The sequence below is a fragment of the Marmota monax genome, unplaced genomic scaffold (assembly GCF_021218885.2).
Source record: "Marmota monax isolate L192 unplaced genomic scaffold, Marmota_monax_Labrador192_F-V1.1 WCK01_AAM20220418_F8-fsc00042, whole genome shotgun sequence".
In the NCBI taxonomy this organism is placed as follows: domain Eukaryota; kingdom Metazoa; phylum Chordata; class Mammalia; order Rodentia; family Sciuridae; genus Marmota; species Marmota monax.
In genome coordinates, this window is record NW_026693008.1 from 693,017 (window position 1) to 717,876 (window position 24,860).

General features: G+C 42.5%; 1 long non-coding RNA gene across 1 annotated transcript in view; it reads right to left on the reverse strand.

Annotated features, from left to right (window-relative positions):
* LOC124098205 (uncharacterized) overlaps window positions 1-24,860 on the reverse strand; it is a 68,145-nt gene that overhangs the window by 8,937 nt on the left and 34,348 nt on the right. Inside the window, exons 2-3 of the long non-coding RNA XR_006853499.2 lie at window positions 3,721-3,865; window positions 1,411-1,551 (exon numbers count right to left, since the gene is read on the reverse strand). This is a non-coding gene — a long non-coding RNA (uncharacterized LOC124098205). The remainder of the gene's footprint in view (window positions 1-1,410; window positions 1,552-3,720; window positions 3,866-24,860) is intronic.

Sequence of the window (24,860 nt, forward strand, 5' to 3'; positions counted from 1 at the left end):
CTACCCTGACACAATGCCAATAGGACCTTTCTGCCCTCCTCACCTGGACTGAACTCATCTTCCACTGGCACAGCTGGACACTCTCAGACCTCCCAGCCCTGGGCAGTAATCATTCAGAAGGAGGCTGACTCCATCGCTACAACGTAGCTTTGCTCCAAGTACCTAATTTCTCCCTGGCCCAAAATCTTCCCTATCATATAAAGCTGCTGTGAAGATTAAATTAAATGGGAGAATGTTTGTAAATTGCTGAGTACAACACTAGCACTAATAAATTATAGCTTTAATATTCTCCTAATTACCATATGTCACCATCTCTAAGCCATTGCTGTTCCTGAATGCATTGTTATTTATCTGCCTAAAAGGAAGAACAAAAATACTGCCAATTTCACCATGACGCAGGGCCTTGATGACAATCCTGCACCCCCACAAGTGAGATATGTCAACTTCTCGCTGCTCTGCAAAGTCTTTCATCTATTTTAAAGAAGTGGACCACTTCTCCGCCTGCAGTTGCTGGGTGATGTGTGGGGGGACATTTTTTGCATGTACTGGAGACACAGCGTGAATGAGAGCTTAACGGGAAGCTTCATCTCCTTGAGGGCATCTGTTTTCAAGACAGAAGCATCAATGCTATTTCTCCTATGATAAAAAAATTGTTTTAATAACCTCATTTGCACCCTGCTATTTTGCTTCTATATCTGCAAAATTGGGGGTATCATAACTTTTAATTTTTGTGCTGAATCATTGATTTTTTTTTTTTTTTTTTTTGCTATACTGGGGATCAAACCCAGGGCCTCACACTTGCTAGGCAAGTGCTTTCTCACTGAGTGACATCCACACATAAGAGTTCTAACAAGGATACATCACTGAAGCAACAATTTTGATCAGGGCCAAGTTCACAGATTCCCAGACAAGAACAACCACAGCGTGACCCAAGAGAAATGCCTACACAAGTGCACCAAATCTCTTGCCCTAAAATGTTCATGACAGGCACAAAGAGACACAGTAATATCTTTTCCATGTCAAGTCTAGGTTCATGCTCAGGCTCCTGTAACAAAAGACAGATTAACAAGAGAAAAACATGCGAATTTTCCTTCTTAAGTTTTATGTGACCTGGGAACTTTTAGAAATTGTTTCAGTCAGCTCTTTCACTGCTGTGACTTAAAGATCTGACCAGAACAACTGTAGAGGAGGAAAAGTTTATCTGGGGGCTCAGGGTTTCAGAGGTCCCAGTCCATAGACAGCAGGCTCCATTCCTCGGGGCTCGAGGGGAGGCAGGACATCATGGAGGAAGAGTGTGGTGGAGGGAAGCAGCTCACATGGTGACCAGGAAGCAGAGAGAGACTCCACTCTCCAGAGACAAATAGACCCCAAAGCCACGCCCCCAATGCCCCCTCCTCCAGCCACACCCACCTGCCTCCAGCCACCACCCAGTTAATCCCATCAGGGGTTCATTCACTGGTTGGGTTAAGGCTCTCACAGCCCAGTCAGTCTCCTCTGGACCTTCTTGCACTGTCTCACACGTGAGCTTTGGGGGGCCACGTCACCTTCAAACTGTAACAGAAATGAAGATCCAAACAGGAAAAAATAAATACATAATAAATAAATGTGTGTGTGGTGGGGTAGCACAAGGGGATTAATCCAGGTACTGTACCACTGAGCCAAGTCCCCAGCCCTTTTTTGTATTTTTATTTTGAAGCAGAGTCTCACTAAATTTCCCAGGCTGGTCTCAAACTTGAAATCCTCCTGCCTCAGCCTCTTGAGTTGCTGGGATTACAGAAGCTATATTTTTTATGGAGGGGGCAGGCAGAAGTATAGTGAGGGAAGAACAGAGTAGGATTTAATGGTGAAAAACTGGGGGGCAGGAGGACTTAGGCACCTCCTCATCTTCATTCCTTTCTGTTGGGATAGAAGGGAATGCCGGGAATTTCTGGGGAAGAAGGTCTATGACCTTCAGGGGAAGGCTGGCTAGACTCTGCGGACTGCTTCAAAGGCAACAAAGAGCACAGAGACTTTCTTGCTTCTGCAGCTTTCTCAAATGCCAAGTGACATATTTTGGAATGGAGTATCCTGGGCATGACCAAGCACCTCCAACTGGAAGCTTCCCAAATACCCAATAATGGTGGAACAGATGAACTTTGGTATCTCTGATGCAATGGAGAACACAGCAATAATGATGCATTTTTAAAGGACCTACACCACCAACCAAAAAGAAAATAAAAAGAAAGAAAAACAAACAAACAAACAAAAACCACTACCAGCAACAACATAGGTAAACCTTACAGATATGAGAAAAAGAAGCCAACTAACAAAATGCAGTTCAATTCATATAAAATTTAAGAACAATCAAAACTCACCCCTATTATTAGAAGTCAGGAGAGTTGCTACCTGGGTGGAGGGGTAGGGTTGGGTCCTGATTGCATTTGGACAAGGGGAACACTTAGCTGCTGGTCATGTTCTGTTTTAGAGCTAGGTGCCAACTGCGTCCCTGGGGATGGTTTATGAAAATGAGAACCGGCCACGCCTGGAAATCCCAGCAGCTGAGGCAGGAGGATGGCAAGTTCAAAGCCAGCCTCGGCAACTTAGCGAGGCCCTAAGCAACTCAGTGAGACCCTGTCTCTAAATAAAATATAAAAACAGCTGGGGATGGGGCTCAGTGGTTAAGTGCCCCTGAGTTCAATCCCCAGTACCAAAAAAAAAAAAAAGAAGGAAAATTCATTGAGCTGTATACTTCCAACTTATGCTGTTTCTATAAATAAATTACAGACCAAAAAATTTTAAAGCATTGTGTGTGTGTATGTGTGTGTGTGAGTATGCAAAAGCAATCTTTCATTAATAAAATAGCAAAGAGACATTTGAATGACAGATGACTTGTCATTTTATAAAATTTTATTCAATAAAACTGTATGACAAATGAAACAATCAGCACTTATTTCGTTCTTTGTCTCTTGCATCTAGTCGCAACCAGAAATAACATTTAATTGAATAAGAAAAAAAACCCTTTTTTTTGTAATTTTATTTTTATTTTCTTTCAAGGTAAATTGCTACTAAATCTGCCCTCTCCCCAAATGCATGCCTACAATATGCATTAAAATGAGCTCCTCATTTTAGTGTCTTTATCTGACGTTTTCATCAGTTTAATGAGGATTTCCTGGGTTCAAAATGCTGTGAGGACACAAAAGAAGAAACAACTTTTTCTTCCTGAAAAGTCTAGAACATATTCCCTGAGAGGTACGTAGATCCAGGTGGGGTGGTGCACACCTGTAATCCCAGAGACTCAGGAGGCTGAGGCAGGAGGATCACAGGTTCAAAGCCAGCCTCAGCAACCTAGTGAGGCCCTAAGCAACTCAGTGAGACCCTGTCTCTAAATAAAATATATAAAGAGGGCTGGGGATGTGGCTTGGTGGTTACGCACCCCTGGGTTCAATTCTGGGTACTCTCCCCAAAAAAGAAATACATAGAGCTATGGCTTCTGACACAGGAGTCCTCAGCTCCCAAGGTCAAGGCTCAGTCTTCAATGAGATGAAAGCAGTGATCTCGAGGAACACCTGCACACCAGCGGGATTCTGGATTCTCTGCTCCCTATAAACTGTCTCTCTTTATTTATGCTGCAATTCTCCAGACTTCTGGTCATTTCCCTGCACTTCTGCAGCTGCCCTGAAAGCCTCTCTCCAGGAAGGCCCAACCCTCCTTCCTGCGCAGGAGAACGGAACCCCTTCTCACCTGCTCCTACGTGATCGGCCACAAGATTCACTCCACATCAGTCTTCCATGAATGTATTCATTCATTCCCCAGCAGAATACCAGTGACAGTCTTCCAGCTACCCCAAGAAAACCAGGAGAATCGCCAGCCCAGCCCACACTGGACACTGCAAGATGAGGAGATGTATTAAAATAAATGGTGTCTTAAGTCACTGAGTTTTGGTCAAGTTTGTTATGCAGCCATAGATACCTGGAGCAGCAACAATTTGATTCAAATGATGAGTAAAAAAACCAAATTTGTAGATCTGAGAAAGACTGAGAAACTTATTACACTACAAGGAAGTGACTCTTATAGAAACTTTGGGACCGACCTTTACCTTTAAAGCTCCTAGGGTTAAGTCAGAATGGCAATCACCAAGAATACAAGCAATAATAAATGTTGACGAGCATGTGGGGAAAAAGATAGACTCATACATTGCTGGTGAGACTGCAAATTGGTGCAACCATTAAGGAAAGCAGTCTGGAGATTCCTCAGAAAACTAGGAATAGAACAACCATTTGACCCAGTTATCCCTCTCCTAGGTTTATACCCAAGGACTTAAAATCAGCATACTAGAGTGACATGGCCCCATCCATGTTTATAGCAGCTCAATTCACAATAGCTAAGCTATGGAACCAACCTAGGTGCCCTTCAACAGATGAATAGATAAAGAAAATGTGGAATCAATAAACAATGGACTATTACTCAGCCATAAAGAAGAATGAAATTATGGCATTTACTGGTAAATGGATGGAAATGGAGACTCTCATGTTAACTGAAATAAGCCAATCCCAAAGATCAAAGGCCAAATGTTTTCTCTGATATGTGGGTGCTAATTCACAATAAGGGGGAGGAAAATAGAGGTATTTTGGACTGGACAGAGGGGAGTGAAGGGAGGGAAGGGAGTATGAGGGTAGGAAGGATAGTAGAATGAATTGGATATTATTACCCTATGTGCATATATGATTGCATGACTTGTGTACCTCTACATCATGTACAATAGAAAAATGAGAAGTTGCACTCCATTTGTGTATGATGTGTCCAAATGCATTCTACTGTCATGTATAACTAATTAGAACAAATAAAAAATATATTTAAAAAAAGTTTCTGGGGTTCAACCCTTATTGTTCTGTTCTCTAAACACACTCAATTTGTGGGTGATTTCTTGTTTGTTTTTTCAGTCTTGTGGCTTTAAACATCATCCATATGCAGATAACTCCCAAATTATCTGTAGCCCCAGTCTATCTTGTGAACCTCAGATTCAAGTATTAAACCATTTACTCAGTTTGTCCTCTTGGACGTCTAGCAGATACGCTGGGAATTAACATGATCAAATATGCATTTCTGTGTCTCTGCCCCACTTGTTCCAAATCTTAGCAAACCTCAACTTCCCCCACCCAGCTGCTCTGGCCAGAACCCGTGGATCATCCTTGCCTGTTCTCTTTGTGTCACTTTTCCATGTCCTAGCCACCAGGAGTTCGGGTCGGCTCTGCTATCAAAACGTACCCAGTGGTTGGGTACCACTTTCCCCCCTAGAGTGTTGGAGACTGAACAGAATCCACCACCTCTAATATTTCTATGACAATCCCTGGTCACAGATCATCATCTCTGACCTGGATCAAGCCACTGCTCACAGCAGCCGGAGGCTGAGAGTCCCTCTAGATGGACGGGATCCAGGCAGGGACCAGCAGCGTTGACCACGATGCAGTCACACAGAGCTATACCTAATCACGCAAGTCACCTGGCCCTTCCTGAGTTGTTTGAGTACAGACACCTGTTCATTCAACAAACTCATCATGAGCACCTGCCCTGTGTCACGTCCTTTTCTAGGCACTGTGGACCCTGGGGTGTATTAGGCAGGCCAGTTCCCCAGAGCTCATGGCATTCCCCCTCAGGTTCTACAGGAGGCAATCCCAAGACTGGACCGGGCACTGATAGGTCAGTTCCTCTGTTTGTCCAAGTATAATCAGAGATACTTCCAATTATTCTTGCTAATCCATAGATTCAATAGGTTTTCAACTGAGTAGGATATATCTGTACATACATCTGTATACATACAACATATGCATGCGTGCATATGAAGTTTGCACACACATGCACACATAAATATATGCACGCATGTATATAAGTATGTGCATACACGTGTGTATATGCATTTTAATGTGTGTATGCATATGTGTGTATCTACAAACTAGGAAAAAACAAAAGGCTTGTGTGTATATATATATGTGTATTCGTGCACATACATACATTTTTTTTTATTTCTTTTCTTTTTCCTCCCTCCCTCCCTCCCTTCCTTTTTTTCCAGTACCAGGATAGAATCCAGGCGCACTTTACCACTGAGCCACATCTCCAGCTCTTTTTATTTTTTATTTTGGAATAGGGTCTCACTAAGCGTTGCCCAGGCTGGCCTGGAACTTGCGACCCTCCTGCCTCAGCCACAGAGGAGGTAGGATTATAGGTGTATGCCACTATATTCAGCCATTTTTCTGGTCTTCTGTTTACAAGCATTTTTCTGGATCCTGGTGGTCTATTTTATCTATTTAAGTATCTATGTATCTGTGTATCTATCTATCTATGTGTCCATCTATCTGTGCACACATCTATGTGTGTGTCTCTGTGTCCATCTATCTGTCATCTATGTATCTATGGGTCCATCTATCATCTGTCTATCTGTCTGTCCCTCCCTCCCTTCCTCCCTCCCCACCTCTACCTGTTGGAGGGCCTCAGGGTGGATTCTGGCCTACACCACTACCTTTTCTTCTTTCTTTACCTGCCTATTTCTCAAGCTGATCTCACCCAACCTCAGGGCTTTAAAATCCACCTACTTCTCTAAAGATGATTCTTAGTAAAAGAAAAGGCAAGGGCGTGAGGGAGTTGGTTCGTGCTGTGTACTGGCCGTGAAGCAGGACACCTGTTCAGATTTCACTTGGGGGACATCATCTTAAAAGCTTAACAATGAACTTGGGGCTCTGGGGTGGTGGCTCAGTGGTAGAGCACTTGCCTAGTATGTGTGAGGCACTGGGTTCAATTCTCAGTACCACATATAAATAAATGAATAAAATAAAGGTCCACCAACGTCAAAAAAATTTAAAAAAAAATAAAATAAACTTGGGGCATTTAGAGCAGAAACTTAACACACCTTGAGCCAATGTAAAGACTCCACGTAAAACATGCGGCCAGACTATAAAATTGACTCTCCTTGTCCTTTTCATTTCTCAATGGAAGAATTTAAGAATATCAATTCTACTAGTTGCCAGGTGCAATGGTGCACACCTGTAATCCCAGGTGCTCAGGCAGCTGAGGCAGCAGGATCACAAGTTCAAGGCCAGCCTTAGCAACTTAGTGAGGCCCTGAACAACTCAGGGAGACCCTGTCTCATAACAAAACATAAAAAGGGCTGGGGATGTGGCTCCGTGTTAAGTGCCCCTGGGCTCAATCCCCAGTACAAATAAATAAATTCTACTGGTCTACCTGGAAGACAGGCCTTCCGCCCAGCTGGGCTTCTAAACACCCCTAAGGCTGGGATGGTGGTTCTCAACTAAAGAGTGGGTTTTCACCCAAGGGGACATTTAGCAACATCTGGAGGTTTTTTATTGTCACAAATTAAGGGGAGAAGATACAGCATCTAGAGGATGCTGTGTCTATGTGTCCATCCATCTAGAGGGCATAAGCTTCGTGATACTTGAGTAAAATACCCAAGACAATTAACTTTTAAAGATAAAAGGTTGGTTTTGGCTCACCGTTTTGGAGTTTTGGCTCCATCCAGTTCAAGATGGAGTGGTCCCGATGCTTGGATCTGGGGGTGACGGATGACCATGTTGGAGAGCACACAGCAAATTGCTAAATGGCTTATCTTATGAGTAGGAGGGAAACAGGAAGAGACTGGGGTCCCACAAGCTGCTTCAAGAGCATGTACCAATGACCTAAGGACCCCACTGAGCCCCACCTCCTGAGTCCACAGCACCCCCCAGTAGCACTGCCCTGGGGACCAAGCCTTTGACACATGGCCCTTTGGGGCGACATCTGAACTACAGTCAGCAGCTGATACACAAGAAAGCCCTCTACACAATTTACCCAACACCAAATATCAATAGTGGAGAGATCTGAAAACCTGGGCTAAGGATAAATACTTTCTCTTTCCCCTCATCCCCCTACCATCCTGCTTTGGAGCTCTCAGTCCTCCAGTGATATTCTAATTTATTTTATTTTGGTACCAGGGATTGAACCCAGGGGCACTCAACCACTGAGCCCCATCCCCAGCCCTATTGTGTATTTTATTTAGAGACAGGGTCTCCCTGAGTTGCTTAGCACCTCGCTTTTGCTGAGGCTGGCTTTGAACCTGCAATCCTCCTGCCTCAGCTTCCCAGGCTACTGGGATTACAGGCGTGTGCCACTGCACTTGGTTTGATATTCTAATTTAAATAATCATGACTATTAGCTGAGGCCAATAGCTTTCAGAATCTGGGCCTCAGTTTCGGTGGCAGCTAATCGGCAATGCTCCATCCCCCAGTAAAGCACACCTGCTTGTATTCACAACCTTCGAGAGCCTCTATCTTTGAATCCAAATGGTCCTGTGACTCATTTAAACTAATGGGACATGGCAAAAGTGACCCTATGCCAGACCCTATGCCTAAGCCTTAGAGGCCTTGAAGAGCCTGAGGAGCCACGTAGAAAGTCCAGCCAGCTGGCTGTGCAGGCCAAATGCAGAGGCCACGTGGACAGAGACAAGAAGCTCTGAGACTCCTTGAGGAGACAGAGAGAGAGGACAGTGACCCAGGTGAGCCCAGCCTTCCAGCCATTCCTGCCGGGGTGTGAGGCAAATGTGGCCCATGAGCCACCACAGACACCAACAGGAACAGAACCTGTCTGGGGTCAGGTCACAACTGTGAAGAGAGAACAAAAAAGCTGTTTCGTGGGGCACAGTGGCACTCTCCTATACTCCCAGAAACTCAGCGGGCTGAGGTGGGGGATCAAGTTCTAGGCCAGCCTCAGCAACCTAGAGACCCTTGTATGGTTTAGACGTGATGTCCCTCAAAAGCTCACGTGTGAGACGGTGCAGGAAGGTCCAGAGGAGACATGACTGGGTTGTGAGAGCCTTAACCCAACCAGTGAATGGATCCCTGATGGGATTAACTGGGTGGTGGCTGGAGGCAGGTGGGTGTGGCTGGAGGAGGGGGCATTGGGGGCGTGGCTTTGGGGTCTCTATTTGTCTCTGGAGAGTGGAGTCTCTCTCTGCTTCCTGGTCACCATGTGAGCTGCTTCCCTCCACCGCACTTTTCCTCCATGATGTCCTGCCTCCCCTCGAGCCCTGAGGAATGGAGCCTGCTGTCTACGGACTGGGACCTCTGAAACCCTGAGCCCCCAAATCAACTTTTCCTCCTCTACAATTGTTTGGGTTGAGTCTTTTAGTCACAGCAGAGTAAAAGCTGAGTAGAACAGATCCTGTCTCAAAATAATAAATTAAAGGGGCTATTGATGGAGCTCAGTGGGAGCGTCCCTCTGGGTTGAATCCCCAATATCAGAAAGAAAGAAAGGTAAGGTGGGGGACAAAGAAAGAAAGGAAGAAGAAAGAGCTTTTGTTCCAAGCCACTAGGTTTATAACATAGCAATACGCAGCAGAATGGTTTCCTTATCTGTCAAATGAGAAGAGGGAATGAAATCATGATATTTCAAATTCTTACCAGCCTCAGAATCCCTGCTGCACCCACAATCCTATCGGGAAGCACAACATGCATGTAACTGTCAGGACTGCTTTTGGGGATACAAGTGACAGAAACCCCAACTGAAGTGACTCAGACAACAGTGGCTTCTTCCTTCCGTGGCAAGAAGTCTCCAGCCAGGAGGTTGCTGCAACAACTTCAGAGGCTCATGGAGGTCAGAGCCAATGTGTCCCTATAGTCAATGTGTCCCTGTGACCGGTGCACCCATCAGGCTCACAGCTACATGGCCACATGGCTCCTGATTTGTGGCAGATGGGATGCTAGCGTGGAAGAGAGGATCCAGGAAGAGAGAGACGGCACCAGCCATGCGGGGTTCCCTTCCTAACAAGGAAGTCAAAGTTTTTCCAAAAACTTGAGCAGCAGCAGTTCACCTCTGGGGTTTCGTGACCAGACTGGGGGACACATCAACTCGCAGCTGCCAGGGAGGCCGAGAAGCTGAAGGTCCTGAGTGACACCGAGCATCCTCTATGGTGTGAAGTTGAGCCGTTCCCACTACACACAAAATCAGAGCCTCAGAGGAAAGGAGGGGGACAGGTAGAGCAATAGACAGCCAGCTCCCGAAATAATGTCCAAGAAGAAAGTGGCGCTCATCTCACTGAATGAGGGAAAGACGGTCCAGGATTCAGCCTCTTTTTCCCAACTGTTCTCTTTCACTACTGTGGGTTGTAGGGGCCCTCAAGAGACCCCAGGGCTTCTGAAAGTCACTGCACTATTTTTATTTAAAGTTTTATTTTTTGCTTTTGTTTATCAAATACATTTTTTAAAATATTTTATTTGTTGTTTTTAGTTACACATGACAGTAGGGTGTATTCTGACCTATCACACATACATGGAGTCTAACCTCCCATTCTTATGGTTGGACATGATGTGGGGTTTCCCTGGTCGTGTGTTCATATGTGAACACGGGAAAGTTCTGTCCCACTCACTCCACTGTCTTTCCCATTCCCATCCCTTCCTTCTCTTCATTCCCCTTTGTCTCATCCAATGAACTTCTTTTTTTAAAAAAAATATATTTAGTTGTTGATGAACCTTTATTTATTTATTTATATGTGATGCTGAGAATCAAACCCAGTGCCTTATACATTGCAAACATACCACTGAGCCACAACCCCAGCCCCAATCCAATGAACTTCTATTCGTCCCTTCCTCCCCACTCCCATTATAAGTCATCAACCACATATCAGAGAAAACATTTGGCCTTTGGTTTTTTGAGATTGGCTTATTTGACTTAGCATGATGGTTTCCAGTTTCATCCATTTACCAGCAAATGCCATAATTTCATTCTTCTTTATGGCTCAGTTAAATTCCATTGTGTACATATACCACATTTACTTTATCCATTCATCTATTGAAGGGCACCTAGATTGGCTCCATAGCTTAGCTATTGTGAGTTGACCTGCTATAAAGTGGCTGTGTCACTATAGTCTACTGCACTATATTTTGACACCTTTTGCTGCCCTGACATTCTAGAATTATGTAGAGATTTCATGCTCTGTCTCAAATTGTAAGCCTTCTCTTCCCAGCATGCTGTCTCCTTCCTTCCTTCATTTATTCTTCAACCTGCTTTTGGAAGCCAAATGAAATTGTTAGGAACAGATTACAGATGATTTTCAGGAGTGTTGTTCCAGTGATCTTCACAAATCCTCTGTGAGGTAGGTATTATTGCCAGCATTTTGCAGATGAGAGCATGAAGCTTGGGAAGATGGACAAATGAGCCCAGGTGCCCAGGGCTGAAGTGGACCCAAACTGCCTGAGTACACATCAAGTATGCTTTGGTTTTGTTTGTTTGTTTTTTAAAATATTTTTGTAGTTTTTTTTAAAAAGATTTTTGTAGTTGTCAATGGACTTTATTTTTATGTGGTGCTGAAGATCAAACCCAGTGCTTCACACATGCTAGGCAAGTGCTCTACCTCTGAGCCACAACTCTAGCCTCAAGTGTTCTTTGTATTGACTAAATTCCAGCCTCTTCCAGTCCCTAGGACTAGAGTAGTGATAAGGTCAAATGAGGTTCTTGTCTTTATGAGATGTATGTTCTAGAACAGAAAAGACATTTAAGGGGTCTGGGGATAGATCTCAGTTGGTAGAGAGCTTGCCTTGCATGCACAAGGCCCCGGGTTGAGTCCCCAGCAACACACACACACACACACACACAACTGATAGGTGAACAAGGCCGTGATTGCAGATAGTAGAATGGGCTCAGAAAACAATTAAACAGGATAAACCCAAGAGCATTATTGGGGACTCCCTGGAGTTAGGTGCCTGGGGAAGTTCTCTGTGGCAAAGGTCATTTGAACTGAGAAATACTGTCCATCTGGGAAGAAGAGCTCCAGGGTGCTACCAAGGGACGTGTAAATTTGAGAAACTGTAAGGTCCAGTGTTTCATCAGCTTTTTTTTTTTCCTGCTGTGACTAAAAGACCCAACCAGCACAACGGTAGAGGAGGAAGAGTTCATCTGGGGGCTCATGGTTTCAGAAGTCCCAGTCCACAGACAGCAGGTTCCATTCCTGGGGGATGGAGGGGAGGCAGGACATCATGAAGGAAGAGTGTGGTGGAGGGAAGCAGCTCACATGGTGATCAGGAAGCAGAGAGAGACTCCACTCTCCAGAGACAAATAGAGACCCCAAAGCCACACCCCCAATGCCCCCTCCTCCAGCCACACCCACCTGCCTCCAGCCACCACCCAGTTAATCCCATCAGGGGTCCATTCACTGGTTGGGTTAAGGCTCTCACAACCCAGTCATGTCTCCTCTGAACCTTCTCGCGTTGTCTCACATGTGAGCTTTTGGGGACACCTCACATCCACACCAGAACATTCTATATTGCTGGATGGGAGGGAGGCAGGGAAACTGAGTCAAGGGGAGTAGCTAGAGAAAAGAGCAGAGGCTAGCTTGTTCATTTGTTCACACTCAAATCTCTGAAATCTCATCTCCCCTACTATTCTTTTCCAAGGGCTCTCTCTCTCTCTGGTTGTACCTCTATCTTTTTTGAGGATTTAGAACTAGAAAGGACAGTTCCCAGTGTTGCTGACTCTGGTTTTATTTTTTTATTTATTCATTTATTTACTTAATTGGTATGGAGATTGAACCTAGGGGCGCTTAACCATTGAGCCACATTCCCAGCTTTTTTTTTTCTTTTTTAATTCTGAGACACGTCTTGCTAAGTTGCTCAGGACCTCCCCAAATAGCTGAGGCTTACCTCAAATTTATGATTCTCCTGCCTCCACCTCTCAGTGCAGGGATTACAGGGGTGTGCCACCACACTCTGCTTGGAACCCAGTGGATTTATACAAGTAGGCTTGGAGGAAAAATGGTGAGAGGTCTGTAGATGAATCTTTGGGGGCGGGAGGGTTACCAGGGATGAGGCTGGCTTTGAATTCGAGATCCTCCTGCCTCAGCCTCCTGAGCCACTGGGATTACAGGCGAGCACCACTGTGCCCGGCTTGTGAATGAATCTTCCTAATTATTTTCCCCTCTTTGCTTTCTCACTTGGAAACTGGCATGGGCTACATGAATCATTGTCTTTGCAACCAGGAATAGCTGAGTCAAGAAAATGCAACAGTTTACTTTATGGGACATACACTCTGTCTGTAATACAGCTCTCCAGACGTGGAGGATAGGGAGTAATGCTTCAAAATATGAAGGGTGAACCCTAATGTCCTTAGTTTCACAGCTGAAGACTTGATGGGATAAGTCCTGGGTTTCTGCTAGACACCAATGAATAGGCTTTTAGCTGTGAAATCACCCTGGATTATGTGCAAGAAAACTGATTAAGCTTGAACCCAGCGCCTTGCACATGCTAAGCACACACTCTACCACTGAACCACACACCCCAGCCCCAAAGTGTATTTTTTTTCCTTTAAAATAAAGGTTAGAAGTAAAAAATTGAATATGATCCTTTTGAGCTAAAGCACAAGAAGACTCTTTGGTGTGCAGGTGAGACCTAGATCTCCACAGGTTTTCTTTTTTTTTGTTGTTTGTTTGTTTGTTTTAATGGAGATTGAGCCCACAGGCTTTCAACAACTGAGCCACATCCTCAGCCCATTCTTAAATTTTTAATTAGAGACAGGGTCTCAGTGAGTTGCTTAAGGCCTTGTTACATTGCTGAGGCTGGCTTTGAATTAGCAATCCTCCTGCCTCAGCCTCCCAAACTGCTGGGATTATAGGCATGTACCACTGAGCCCGGGATTCAGAAAGTTTTTTATTGAGGTCCCTCCTATTTTCCCCTCCAGATGATATTAAGTAATGCATTGGAACAAGGACCTTGTTCACCTTCTCGGGTTCTCCTAAGTGCCTTTCCCCACTTGCCCACTTCATTCACAGGAAGTCATCCATCTATTTCCAGAGCATTTGAAACAGGGAGAGAGAAGAATTAGATCCCATTGGGGGTGAACCTTGGCCTGTGAGAACCAGAAGACAGGAGGGACTGGAGCAGATAAATCTCCCCCTTCTGTGAGCTGCCCCCAATCACAGTTCTTCCTGGCACACTTTGTCAAAAAATATTACGTGCAGGCGGGGCATGGTGGCCCATGCCTGTAATCCCAGGCTGAGGCAGGAGGAGTCCAAGTTCAAAGCCAGCCTCAGCAACTTAGCAAGGCCCTAAGCAACTCAGCAAGATCCTGGATGTGGCTCAGTGGTTAAGTGCCAGGGTTCAATCCCTGGTACCAAAAAAAAAAAATAAGAAGGAAAGAAAGAAAAGTGTCTGTGCAAATCAAACCAACCAGCAGAGCGGTCCATCCATCTCCTTGCTACTGATGGGTGTTGCAAAGCTTCACACAACCTCACATCTTTCTAGGCCTGGCTTCTCTTCTTTCCTCAACACTACCTGCCTTGGTTTGAATCTCCCAAATTAAAATTCTAGTGCCTTCTACATGGCTGCCCAGATACAAAAAGAACCCTTGCAACCGAGTGTCACTGATGTAACGATTTGTTCTTGCCCATGAGAAGAGAGAAGAGATGGCATATGCAAATGCTAAGTCTTCCCCTTAGAAACAGTTCAACCTCCTGTCTATCTCCGTCTCCCAAGCCTTTCTCCCTGCCTGTGCACTGGCTGGGAAGCATCGATAATTGGACCAAGCATGGCTACAAATCAATGGCAGTAATGGACCATTTGGTACTGAGTTTTTAAGTGAACAAGAAATAAACTTCAGTATTTCAAATAAAAAATTACATTATGTATCTCAATTATTGCCTCAGGCTCTACTTTCTAAAGAACTCAGGGAAAAAGCAGTAATAATCAGACATCATCTGTGCTGTTTGCCAAGTCTCTTCTGCGGAGGCCTCTTTTTTGAATCATGCTAAAGATCCTGGATGAACTCGAGGTGCTGCTCTGACAGAGGAGGGCAAATACATCTGAAAATAAATTCTTCCATAGCCAGGCATGCAGAGGAGAAAATGGACCCCGATTTTCCCCTTGCCGGGTGACCTTCTTTTATGTCTGAGATGCTGAGCAGATGATAGTCAAATGCAACTTCTAGTCCCATATCTTGAGTATTAAGCTATTGCCTAAATTTTTGCTCAAATAGAAATATGACCAGGCTAACACACTTAAATTCTTGTGATAGAAGGATAGAAAGATTTAAGAAGAATCAGGCATGGTTTGGGGGCACTATGTCCTACAATCCCAGCAATTTGGTAGGCTGAGGCAGGAGGATTTAAAGTTTGAGGACAGCCTCAGCAATTTAGTGAGACCCTGTCTCATGATAAGAAGTAAAAAGGGAGGGGGATGTTGCACAGTGGTAAAGCATCCCTGGGTTCAATCTCTAGTACCACAATAAAGAAAAGAAAAAAGAACTTCTTAGGTTCCCATTCTCTCCCTGACAAAAACTAGTTATATTACTGTTAAGATTGGATCAGCCCAAGTGTGCCCTGGTCTTTTGTGCTCCAATTCTTTAGCATGAAGGAAAGACTGCTCAAGGCAAATGGCTTGTGTTCTGGCCAGCTAAGGCAAAATAGACCAAAAGTTCCCCCACAAAAGACCTAAGGCTAAGGGTAATGTATCTAGAGGGGAGACTTGATGGGAGATTGGATGGATTATGACCATGACATAAGAAAATAAACTAACATTTCCCTTTGATCTAGCAATTCTACTTTTAGGAATTTACCCTATGGCAATTACCAAACCAGGATTCATATACAATGGTACTACTGCAGGATAGATTATGTTGATGTAATAATCCAGAAAAACAGAATAACAGATGTGGCTATTATTAGTAACATGGTCAGACAAATTCCAGTATCTGTACCATATAGTAGCAGGTAGTCATGCAAAAGGATGATAAAAATTTCTATTTCTATGTTTTGCAGAGCTGAGGATTGAACCCAGGACCACATACGATCTACCCAAAAGCTCTATCATTGTGCTACATGCCCAGGTCCAATGTGTATTTCTTGACATGAAGATGAAGTCCATGATATATGAACCTGGACAAAGCATGTTAATCAACATAGTCAGGCAGTATCTTATCTGTATCCTAGAACAGTGGCTCTCAGAGTGTGGTCTCGGGACCAGTAGGCAGTATTACTTGGTAACTTGCCAGAAATGCAGGTCATTGACTTACTTTAGGCCTCTAAATTAGAAACTCAAGTAGTAGAATCTAGTAAACTGTTTGAATAAGTCCTTCAGGTAATTCCTTTGGTTTGGGGTTTTCTTGCTTGTTTGTTTTATTTTGCTTTAGTTTATTGGATTTTTGGTTTTGTTTTTAGTGTTGCTTTTTTTTTTCAAGTTTATTGGATTTTTTGGTTTTGTTTTTCAATTTGTTAGATCGTTTTTTTTGTTTTGTTTTGTTTTGGTGTAGTTTTTTTTTTTTTTTTTTTTTGGTCTTTTTCTCCTTCCAGGTAATTGTAATGCTCTATGTGAAGAACCAGGGGTCTTAGAACAAAGAGGTTATTGTTCATGTTTGGGAGGGATGAGTAAGAACACCATTTCCTCCTTTTGTTATTCTAACAAAGTCCAATGCCAAGGAATAGAAAAATGCAGCCCAGATGGTCTTAAACAATTAGTGATTTATTACTTGACTGAAACTTGGCTAGAGCAGGTTTTAGGCCCTGAATTTAAGGCTCTCTCTTCCTCTCTCTCTCTCTCTATATATATATTTAATATATAATTTAATATAAATTTTAATATTAAAATATGATTACATTTAATTAAATTAAAATATTAAATTAAAACATTAACATCAAATTAATTAAATATAAACATATTATATTTAATTTAATATTGTATTTGATTAATAATATTTAATATTTTATATATATATACATATATATATATATATATATATTTTTTTTTTTTGGCAGTGCTGGGGATTGAACTGCCTGCTGCAGACACACCAGGTGAGCACTCTACCACTGAGCCACCCACATCCCCAGGTCTCCATTTGTTTTGACTCTTTCAAGGGTTTGCTCCATGTCAGGCTGGTGGACAGATGGCAGCTGCCTCTCCCATTTCCAGCCTCATCACATCCACAGGAAGAAAGGCACTGCCTCCTCTAGGGCCTCCTTCCTGTCACTAAGGAAGCCTGGTGGGATCCCTTCTCTCCCCCAGAGCCCGGTCCTCATCAGGTTGGCCAGAGCAGGTCACATGCTCCTTCCTAACCTAATTGCTGGTGAGAGAGCCAGATTAGCTAGGTTATCCAGGATTTGCCCTTTGTGCAGGCAGTGAGATCATTGGCTCTGAAGAATGCACACTGAACAAAACTGAGGTCCCACTAGAAAGGAAGAGGGAAGAAATAGCTTTGGAACAGATACCAAACTATCCGTTACATTGGATCTAGGCTCATAACAGCTTCGCTGTATCTTCCTATGAAACCTAAGTTTTATCACTGTTATGAGTGATAACATGTTAGGTGTATGGAGAAATGAACCCTGCTATTCTTCCTTTCTATAGTGTTTTTTGTTTTGTTTTTTTGTACCAGGGATTGAACCCAAGGACGATTAGCCATTGAGCCACATCCGCATCTCTTTTCTGTATTTTATTTAGAGACAGGGTCTCACTGACTTGCTTATGGCCTCCCTAAGTTGCTGAGGTTGGCTTTGAACTTGTCATCCTCCTGCCTCAGCCTCCCGGGCCACTAGGGTTATAGACATGTGACACTGGGCTGAGCTTCTAGGGTATTCTTGAAATGGTGCCTGAGTCTCAAGAGGAAGAAGGATCTTTCTATATTTTCTTTTGAGGCAACTTCGAACACTGGCAATACCAAGTGCTGGCAATACTGTGGAGCAATAGAAAATCTCATACATAGCTGTGCGACTATAAATCAGTAAAACATTTTGGAAAACTGCTTGGTAATATTTCCTAGAGCTAAACATACACATATCCTGTAACAGCAGTTTCTTTCCTAGGGACACTATACAACAATGAAAATGAAGTGAACTAGCCCTACCAGAAAAATAGACTTTTTTTTTTTTAATCAAAATAGCATGTTATAGCCAGGTGCAGTGGTGCACGCCTGTAATCCCAGCAGATCTGGAGGATGAGACAGGAGGATGGTGAGTTCAAAGCCAGCCTCAGCAACTTAGTGAGGCCCTAAGCAACTCAGTGAGACCCTGTCTCTGAATAAAATACAAAATAGGGCTGGGAATGTGGCTCAGTGGTTGAGTGCCCCTGAGTTCAATCCCTGCTACCAAAAAAAAAAAAAAAAAACATGGTGTGTTACAATCAAAAGAAAAGACAAATAGTCTAGTGGAATAAAATGCCCCTAAATAGGTCCAAGTATATAGAAAATTTGAGTCTATGATAACGATAGCACCTCAATTCATTTTATCCAAATGTTGCTGAGATTGGTGTTGAGATAACTATAAAGTCAACTGAAAGAGAAAAAACTAAACACATATTTCCCACCATACCCACAAATAATCTCCAAACATATCAAGAAATAAATGGAAAAAAAGTAAAACCACACAAGTACCATTGCTGGTGGATTCCCCAGAAAACATGGGTGAATTCTTCACAAACCTTAATGTAGGGATAGAATTTATAATAAAGACTCCACTCCAGAGCCAATACAAGTGATAAATTTGACTGTAGAACATAAAAATTTTTGCATAACAAAACAAATGCCATGAACAAAGTCAAAAGACAACCAGAAAACTGGAAGCAAGTATTTGCAATAAGTATCATTAAAAAATAAGGTCTCTGACACATAAGGAACATTTTTAATTAGCTTGAAAGCCTAATAAAAGAAGGGGGAGGGTACGATGACCCCTAATTCTCTACAAAAACCCCCTACATAACTGTACGTATGTGTGATACACACACACACACACACACACACGTCCCTGAAACTCAACATAAGATGTTTAAACTCCCTCCTCATGGATGACTCTAAATAAAAATGAATCCAAAATACCATTTCTTAACTGCCAGGTTTGTGAAATTTAGAAATTATGACAAATCACGGGGTCAGTGAGACTGTGGGGAAGTGGGCAGGGTCCTCCGTTGCTGGTGGAAGAAGAATTTGGATCACCCAACGAAACAATATGTGCACCTGTCTCTTGACTCTGCAATTCCCCTTCTAGAAATTTCCCCTGGTGACCCATTTCCAACAGCCCGAGAACCTAGCTCCACACAAGTTATTATCGTGTGGTTTGTCATTGCAAAAGAATGGAAACCACCTACAAGGCCACGTGTAGGGGAGCACTGGATAATGAACAATGGGGCACTGTTGGCACTAGACAGAAAAAAAAAGGAGGAAGTTCAAAATGAAGCCATGTGAAGGATTAACCTTGTTAATTCTCAAAAAATAAAAGCATGATTGAAATCAGCCAGGAGGGAGGGGACACCAAAGGGAGTTAAAAAAAAAAAAAACAGCAACAAATGAACTTATGTTACAATTGACAACGTCACTGGGGGTAAAGGTGGGGACAGGACAGACATACTAAATAACAGTGTTTTTAGTGCATATTACAGGACTAAAAACTGCACACAAGTGCTAAACTCTGGTTCAATTTGATTTTCAGAGGGATATGGATTAGTGATTCTGAGGAGATATTATGTTTCCAGAGACTGTGAACAAAGTCAAAAGACAACCAGCAAACTGGAAGCCAGTATTGCAATATGTTTCCAGAGACTGAGCAAGTTAGTTAGTGAATATATTATTGTTGTTATTATTTCGGTGCTGGGCTTGGAACCCGGGGTCTTTTGCACATGCACTACCCCTGAGGTCCATCCCTAGCTCAAGTAACATATTATGGATGAGATATTGATTCTAGGGCTGGAAAGGAAAAGCACCAGCTGAGCCTGGAACACCAGGTGATTCCAGAATGTAGATAAGTTCTAAACTAATTTTAAAAATGTAGAGGGGCTGGGGCTGTAGCCCAATGGTAAAGTGCTTGCCTTGCATGTGTGAGGTGCTGGGTTCAATCCCCAGCACCACATTAAAAAAAAAAATAAACAAAGATACTGTGTGATCATCTACAACCAAATAAATATTTTTTAAAAAAATGTAGAATGAGCTGGGCACGGTGGTGGCACATACCTGCAATCCCAGCAGCTCGGGAGGCTGAGGCAGGAGGATTATGAGTTCAAAGCCAGCCTCAGCAAAAGTGAGGTGTTAAGCAACTCAGTGAGACCCTGTCTCTAAATAAAATATAAATTAGGGCTGAGGATGGGGCTCAGTAGTCCAGGGCATCTGAGTTCAATCCCTGCTACCACCCCACAAAAGAAATTTGGAATGGTGGCGGGTGTTTAAAGGACACAGGAGCCCACTTGAAGGCGGTCCCAATGAGCACAGCTGGGACTATCTGAGCAATGGAATATGCATAGTAATATAGACTATCACACATGAAATAAAAATCTATGAATACAGGCTGATATGAGACAAGTGAATCACTTGTAAATAAGTATACCAAGCATATGATACGAAAGAAATCAATGAAATAAAGTTTATTCATTAAAATAAATTTCATTTAAATCAAGAATCAATAAATGGTATGGATTCAAATTAAAAAGCTTCTTCTCAGCAAAGGAAACAATTAATAGCACGAAGAGAGCCTACATATTAGGAGAAAAGCTTTACCACATGTACCTCCGATAAAGCATCAATCTCTAGAATACATAAAGAACTCAAAAACGTAACACCAAAGAAACAAATAACCCAATCAATAAATGGGCTGAGGAACTGAACAGACACTTCACAGAAGAAGAAATACAATTGATCAACAAATATATGAAAAAGTGTTCAACATCTCTAGCAATTAGAGAAATGCAAATCAAAACTATTTAATCTCAGTCCTGTCAGAATGGCAATCATCAAGAATACAGACAACTATAAATGTTGGCGAGGATGTGGGGAAAAGGTACACTTATACATTGCTGGTGGGACTGCAAATTGGTGCAACCAATATGGAAAGCAGTTTGGAGATTCCTCAGAAAATTGGGAATGGAACCACCATTGCACTCAGCTATCCCACTCCTTGGTTTATACCCAAAGGACCTTAAGTCAGCACACTACAGTGAAGCAGCCACACAATGTTTATAGCAGCTCAATTCACAATAGCTGGACTATGGAACCAACCTAAGTGTCCCTCTAGATGAATGGATAAAGAAAATGTGGTATTTATACTCAATGGAATATTACTCAGCTTTAAAGAAGAGTGAAATTATGGCATTTGCCAGTAAATGGATGGAGTTGGAGATTATCATGCTAAGCAAAATAAGCCAATTCCACAAAACCAAAGGCTGAATGTTTTCTCTAATATGTGGATGCTAATTCACAATAAGGTGGGGGGCACTAGGGAAGAATAGTGTTACCTTAGATTAGATAGAGGGAAGTGAAGGGAGGGGAGGGGAGGGGATGTGAGGATAGGAAAGATAGTAGAATGAAACAGACATTATTACTTATGTGTATATGTGACTGCATGACCAATAGGATTCTGCAGCATGTACACTCAGAAAAATGAAATCATATCCCATCTATGTATGATATATCAAAGTGCATAAATGCATTCTACTGTCATGTATAACTAATTAAAACAAATAAAAAATTTTAAAAAAATAAATTTCATTTACTAAATAACATTTAATGAATAAACTAAAAATAGGTAAATAAATACCTGGATAATAAAAATAGAGATGGGGCAGCTCTTCCTTACAACAGAAATTCCAGGTCATAAATATAGAAGGAACAGCAAAACTAGAGAATCATTGTCGGCACACAGTAATAATGGAGCCCAGAGTAGGGGGCAGGTGTACCCTGAGTGACAGCATATTTGCATGACCACAAAATGTCTTCCCAACAAGACGCTTATTAATGAGAAAAGAGAAAATGACAGTTTTACAGTGGTGAAATCCAACAGACCCCATCTTCATTTAATAATCAAGGGTCCATATCACCAGTAACAGATATGGATACACATCTCTGGATAGCAAGCGCTAAGAAGCATGCGTCTGTTGTGTTATTGCCAAATGTACGCAGCCTGCATTTCACCTTGAGGAAACATTACACAAACTCAAATTAAGGAACAATATACAAAACCACTGGCCAGTCTTTTTTTTAAATGTCATGAGTCAGGTGTGATGGCACACTCTTGTAATCCTAGTGGCCCCCGGAGGCTGAGGCAGGAGGATCTCAAGTTCAAAGCCAGCCTCAGCAACTTAGCAAGGCCCTAAGCAACTCAGTGAGACCCTGTCTTTAAATAACACATAAAAAGGGACTGGGGATGGGGCTCAGTTGTTAAGCAACCCTCAGTTCAATCCCTGATACAATCAATCAATCAATCAATAGAACAAAAAACTCATGAAAGAAAGAATGGAGCGACTACCCCAGATTGGAACAGAGAAAAGAGAGATGACTAAGATAAAATGCATGGACTTGGCCTGGACCCTGGACCCGAAAGATGACCCTAGAGAAACAGTTGGGGAAAAGACAATAAGGTCTATAGAATAGATGGCAGGATTATATCCATGTTGATTTCCTGGTCTAGATCATTGTCCGGTGACTTGGGAAATACTGGTGAAGGGCAGGCAGGAACTTTTCAGACTGCTTTGCATGTGTAATATGTTGATTATTATAATATACACATTATATATAATATATCCATATTATGTATTGTAATACATTATATAATATATGTGTAATATATATTATATATGTTTTTGGCAAGGCTGAAATTGTTTTGAAATGAAAAGTTAAAATGAAGTCATTAAAGAATATTGGTTACACCTGGGGAAGTACCAACCAGAAACTGGAGTGGCCTGGGGTTGGGACTCAGTGGTAGAGCGCTCTCCTAGCACGTGTGAGGCCCTGGGTTCCATCCTCAGCACCACATAAAAATAAAATAAAGGTATTGTGTCTATCTACAACTAAAAAAAGAAAATGAAAGAAAATTAAAAAGAAACCTGGAGTGTTGGAAATATTTTCTCCATGGCGCTGGGTTGGGGGTACATGGGTACATACATATTTAAATTCCAAGGAGCAGTGAACACTTACATTGTGCACTTTGCTGTAGGTATGTTATCGCTGAATTTAAAGAAATATGTTTTAAAAGCCACACACAAATCAACCTTGGACAAGTAAAACTAAGTAGGTTCAGTGATTTACATTGAACTAGGCTCCTAATAAAAGTTGAGAATGTACCATTTATCATCATGGTGCTATCAATAAATATAACGAGTCCCCAGAAGAGACTTCAAATGTCATATTTATAGCACAATTCAGCACTTAAAGGGTGCTTATAATTGACACACACCATATGAGGTGATTTTTAAGGTTTCATTGATTCTTCATGGCACGTTAATAGAGATTTTAATACCCTTTCTCCTTAAGATGAGAAAACCAAGTCCCAGAGTAGTGAGAAGACATTGGCCCCCCAGCCAGAAACTGGCAAAGCTAGCGTTTCAAAGATGGCTGTGTCTGACTTCTAAGTCTAGGATGTTTCTTCTTCTCCCACACTGACTCAAACAGGAGGATTTTGGAGTTCTATCCCCAGTACTGGAAAAAAAAAAGGGGAAGATTTTTAAACTTTTTTTGGGGGATGTAGGGGGGGTACCAGAGATTGATCTCAGGGGCCTCCACCACTGAGCCACATCCTCAGCCCTATTTTGTATTTTATTTAGAGACAGGGTCTCACTGAGTTGCTTAGCACCTTGCTTTTGCTGAGGCTGGCTTTGAACTCACGATCCTCCTGACTCAGCCTCCTGAGCCACTGAGATGACAGGCATGTGCCACCACACCTGGTTTGACAATTTTTCTTTCAAGTAAATTTCAATTATTTTTGTTTTGTTTTTTGGCATTAGTTTGTGGATTGAACCTAGGGTTGCTCTACCAAGGAGAGATAACCCAAGCCATTTCCCTGTTTAAAAAAATTTTATTTTGGAGACAGACCTAACTAAGCTTACCCAGGGAGGCTTTGAACTTGCAATCTTCCTGTCTCAGCCTCCCAACTCCCTGGGGTTACAGGCATGCATCACAACACCCAGCATAATTTCAACCTATTTTTATAGCTGTCATTGTGAAAAACTTTTATTATGTATGATCATGATTTTTAGCTGCCTCTATTTTAAAAAATGCCTAATGAAACAAAACTTTAGAAACTTAGTCATGTGAGTAGAAGAATTAAGGATTTAATCCAGAGGCACCCAACCACTGAGTTACATCCCCAGTCCTTTTTATTTTTTATTATTTTTAAAAATTATTATTATTATTATTATTGGTACCAGGAATTGAACTCAGGGGTGCTTAACTACTGAGCCACATCCCCAACTCCTCTCATTTTTTTATTTTGAGAAAGGGTCTTGCTAAATTGTTTAGAGCCTCGGTAAAAATTTGCTGAGGCTGGCTTTGAACTCGTGATCCTCCTTGTCTCAGCCTCCCAAGCCACTGAGATGACAGGTATGTGCCACTGTGCTTGGCTTTAATATCATTCCGAGACAGGTCTTGCTAAATTGCTGAGGCTGGTCTTGAAATTGCTATCCTGCCTCAACCCCACTCACTGGGATGACAGGCATGTGCCACTGCACTCAGAGACACAGATCTTTGTAAAAAGAAAAAATACGACTTCAAATGTTAGAAGAAAAACTTCAAGGATAGCCTTTAAGTATCAGTCAGCTCAATTTTTTTTTCCTCCTTTGCCAACTTTTGGGTTTCACTTCATTAACTTTCCCTTTAATTGAAGTGGAACGTCCATCACTGATCATCATACAGTAATAGGACAAGTTCAGACAGAGGCTTCCTGAGTCCCTGGGGAATGACAAAGCAATTCCTTCACAGGTGCTTCTTCCTATCTCTTCCCCACCCACAGAGAGCAGTCTCCCTCTGACATCTCCTACTCCAACTAGTCCAGGAACCCTGGAATCAGCTGCCCACAGAGCCCAGCCATCCTCCCTGTGGGCCACACACACTCTAGGATGCAGACCACCATCCTCCAAATCGCATACACCTGCTTCAAACCCGGGACCTGTCAT